A 5024-nucleotide genomic window follows, 5' to 3' on the forward strand; every position below is an offset into this window, starting at 1 on the left:
GTTATAATCAGCAAGCCAAACTGTAATGTGTTTAAACATGATGATTTGATATAAAGATACGTTGTGAAATATTTTCCACAATCAAGTTAATTAACATATTCATCATCTCACACTTAGTTCCCCTGTGTGTGATGTGTGTGTGTGTGTGTGTGTAAGACTGCTGAAGATCCATTCTCTTAGAAAATTTCAAGTATAGTCACTGTGCTGTGTATGTTAATACCAAATTCCTAACTTATCCCTCCCTCCACCCTCTTCCCCTTTGGTAACCATAGTTTGTTTTCTGTGTTTTCACTCTTTTTTGTCATTTGCATGTCACTTTAGGATATTTCCCACGGACATATCTTCAAGTTCACTGGTTCTTTGCTTGGTCATGTCAGGTCTACTGATGAGCACAATGAAGACAGCCTTCATTGCAGTTAGAGTTTTGACTGCTAACAGTTCCTTTTGAATTTTTCTTAGAGTTTCCATCTTTCTGAATATATTACCTCTATGTTCTTACACGTTGTTCACTTTTTTTAGAGTACTTAACATATTTTAAAAATAATTATCTAAAATCCCTTGTCTGATCATTCTACCATCTGTGTCATATCTGAGCGATTCTGATTTTTACTTTGTATCCTTATGCTCATTGTTTCCTTGTCTTTTGTTATGCCTTGTAATTGTTTTGTTGAAGAGGGTGGGGCATTGCTTCTAGGAGAGAGTCTGTGTGTGTTACAGCTCTTTTCACTACAATCCACTGTTATTAAACTGGAGCTTGTGATGTGGTAGTGAGGGGTAAGAAATTATAGTATTCCGTACTAGTCTGATTCTCAGTCTTTTAGTGGCTTTGTGTCAGTGTGAGTGACTTTACAAGTTTTTCTGTCCTTTCTTCCCTCATATAGTTTTGTGTCACTTGCCCCCTACTCTTTTGGCCGGCTGCAGTTTTAATTTTTCTTTCTTTAAGTCTCATCCCTTGTTTAATAGGTTGTTGTCATTGTCCCATTTAGAGGAGACAGGAAGGCTGGAAGAGGATGGAGCGTGGGAGACATTCCCTTGAGCCTTCTGTGATGATGTTTCAGAACATGCTTTGGTGAATTACAGATGCTTGGAACTGTTCCCCAAGAATGAACAACATCAGTGCAATCTTAATATCCCATCAAACTAGAATGTCTTTAAGAATTAATCAAAAACAGAGAAAATAACACATGGAAAATAATCAATATTTTTTTCATCCCCAAGAACTCTTTATTCTTTAATATGTGCCCTGACCCATATCAGAGACCTTCTCTTAAAGTCAGTAGTGAGGCAAGGAAACGAGAGAGAGTGTAAATCAATTGATATGAATATTCAACTTTCGTAACAAAGTTAGTAAAATATAGTTCTTAAACCAAACCTTTGCCTAATGAACTTGCACTGCGCTACTAGAACTAATCTAAAATTTCAATTGACCATTATCACACTTAGAGTACTAATTCTTCTTTCTCAGTGTTCCCCGAATGTCAATGCTCTTATTTGCAATATTATGAAGATTGATAGAGTAATATGAGTGTAATACCCTGAGTTCCTAGGGAGAAATTTAAGCAGAAAGTAGTAGTATTAGTTATTATATTGCTACTCATTTTTGCCTCATTTTTAGAATGAGATGGATGACAGAAAGCTAAAAGACGGAAAGTGAAATTAAATATGAGCTGCTTCATTAATGGTTCTTAGGTTATGTTGTAGCACTCCCCAATCCTTTCTACTTCAGTGTTCTCTGAAGTGCAAAGTGCCTCACATTTTCAGAGATTTTTTTTTTCCCCTACTTGGGAAACATATATCCTAAATATTGAGAAATCAACACAACTTTTAACCTCATTCATTGAACTTTGGAGTCTGGTCACAGTCTTCTTCACTACCTGTCTTCTCAGATGCATTTACTTTTCTCATCAACCCCCATCACCCTCACCTAGTCCAAGATGCCATTATTTATTACCTGAATTAGTCTCTTAACTAATCATGTGAGCTACGGTATAGCGCATAAACACACTGCCTGCTTCAAACACTTTCATTACAGAGAACAGATATCTCTCCATGGGCCCCTTCATCCATACCAGCCTGATTTTGCCCTGACACTTTCTTGGCCACATTAACTCTTGAACATTCCTTCCGATATTAATTCAACTATCTCTTCCTCCAGAATCATTCTCTTAGTTTCTGGGTTTTATTAATTGATCCTATTGTATGACCTCATGGATTGTGTATTTCTCCTTCACAGAATATACGACAGTTAAAATTGTTAATACATTTATGTAATGACTTGATTAGTGCCAGCCTTACTTTGTGACTGTATAAGATGCCTAAGTAAAGGAACTGATTGTTTTAAACTGGTTTCATCTCCATCAATTAGCTCAGGTTTTCTTGTGCAGATGTTTTCTTCCTCTAAGATAAATGCCCAGGAGCGTGACTGATGAGTTCTAAGGTAAATGCATACTTAAATTTCAAAGAAATAGACAAATTATTTTCCAGAGTGGCTACAGCATTTTACATTCCCCTTATAATATCATGGTTTTACTTTTCATTTTCCTAAGTAAGCATGGTATTGAACATCTTCTCATGTGCTAAGTTGACATGCATATATACTGTTTGTTAAAATATCACTTCATGGCTTTAGCCCATTTTCTAATTTGTTTCTTTTTTAAATGTTGAGTTTTGAGAATATATATTCTAGATATAAGTCCTATGTCAATATATGGTTCACAAATATTATTTCCTACTCTTTAGTTAGTTTTACTTCATTCTCTTAAGTAGAGTCTCAGCACATTTTTAATTACAATGAAGTCCAATTTTTTCTTTTATTGATTATATTTTTGTTATAATATCTAAGAACTCTTCTCAACCATTAGTTCTTAGAGATTTTTCTTCTATGTTCCTTTCTAAAGTTTTATGGTTATCATCTACAAATAGGAACAGGTTTATTTTACTTCTCCAATCTATATGCTCTTAATTACTTCTCTTGCCTTTGTCTGGTTAGGACTTCCAGTACTGTGCTGAATTTGAGGCATGAAAATGGATATCCTTACCTTATTTCTAACATTGGGAAAAAGCATCAGTCTTTCATCATTAAGTGTAATGACAGCTATAGGTTTGATGTAGATGTTATTTAGAAAGTTGAGGAAGCTTCTGTCTCTTCCTGGTTTTCTAAGAGATTCTATCGTGAATGTGTGTTAAATTTGGTCAATTATTTTTCTCCATCAATTGATATGATCATAGTACTTTTTTCTTTAGTCTTTTATTATGGTGGTTATACTGATTGACTTTTTAATATTAAATCAGTCTTGCATCACTGGAATATTTCTCTAATGGTTGTGGTGGATAATTATTCTATCATACATCATATATCATACATAATTTTGTATATTGTATATTATATATATGTTACTGAATTTGATTTGGTAATATTTTGTTAAAATTGTTATGTCTATATTCATGAACTATACTGTTCTGTAGATTTCTTTTCTTCTTCATTTTGTCTGGTTGTTGAATCAGAATAACATTATCCACAAAAAAATGACAGGAAGCATTCCCTCTTTTTCTATTTTCTGGAAAAAATCATACAGTTCTATTATCAATTGTGCCATAAGTGTTTGATAGAATTCTTCAGTGTAACCATTGGGACTCAAGTATTTCTTTTTTGAGATTTAAAGAAAATTCAAATTCAGTTCAAAGTATTGAGTTGCAGTATCTTGCGCTTTTTAAGGATTGGTGCATTTCATCTAACTTGTCAAGTGTATCTCAATACTTTGGTCATAGTGTTCCCTTATTAACCTTTTTGATATCTTCAGTGATGTAGTGATACACCCTGTCTCATTCCTGATATTAGTAATCTGTTTCTTCTCTCCTTTTCTTATTTCTTGTGTCAATTTTTCTTAGAGGTTTCTCAATTTTATTGATCCTTTTAAAGAACCAGCTTTGTGTCTCATTTATTTTTCTCTATAGTCTTTTCTGTTTTCATTTTATTGATATCTGCTCTTATCTTTATTAGTCTCTTTCTTCTGCTCGCTTTGGGTTTATTTTGCTTCTTTTTCTAGTTTCCTGAGGTATGAGATTGTATTATTATCTTCTGATTTGTCCATTTGTAAAATGTATTTATTTAGTGCTATTAATTTCTCTTCCAGCACAGCATTAAAATATATTAAATACATTTTAATATGATGCATTCTCATTTTTATTTACTTCAATATATTTTAAAATTTTTCTTGAAACTTCCTCATTGTTAATGGATTATTGGCAGTGTGTTGTTTAGTTTCTAGGAGATTTTTCTGTCATCTTTCCGTTACTGTTTTCTAGGGTTTTTTCCCTACTGTGTTCAAAGAACACTTTCCACATGAGTTTAATTATCTTACATTTGTTGAAATTTTGTTTTAAGGCAAAAGATTTGGACTGTCTTAACAAGTGTTCCTTGGAAACTTGAAAAGAATGTGAATTCTGCTATTGTTAGGTGTAGTGTCATAACTGAGAATTAGATACTGTTGGTTCACAATGTTGGGTTTTTCTATTTCTTGATGATTATCTGTATACTATGAATTGTCTAATCATTCTACCAATTGTTGAGGAAAATACTAAGAAATTCTCAGATTATAATTGTGGATGTATATATTTCTTCTTTCATTTCGAGAAGTTTTATTTCTGCATGAAACAGTTCTATTGTTTGATGCATATGCATTTAGGATGACTGTGTCTTCTCACTGAACTTCTGTTGTTGTGTAATGGTCCTCTTTGTGGTAATTCTCTCTGCTGTGAAGTTTGATATTAATGTAGATACTCCTGCTCTTCTTGATTAATGTATACATGTTAAATCTTTCAATTATTTTACCAAACCTATTTCTATTGTAATATTTGAATTGTGTTTCTTGTGGACAGCTTATGGTTGAGACAGGCTGTTCTTTTATGTACTCTTCCAATATCTGCCTCATAAAAAGTATGTTTAAAATGTTTACATCTAATGTTACTAGTGATATTTTAAAACTTAATGTCTAGCTGGCATTTTGTTTCTTAGTTTCTGTTTG

The sequence above is a fragment of the Camelus bactrianus genome, chromosome 30, assembly GCF_048773025.1.
Source record: "Camelus bactrianus isolate YW-2024 breed Bactrian camel chromosome 30, ASM4877302v1, whole genome shotgun sequence".
Lineage (NCBI taxonomy): Eukaryota > Metazoa > Chordata > Mammalia > Artiodactyla > Camelidae > Camelus > Camelus bactrianus.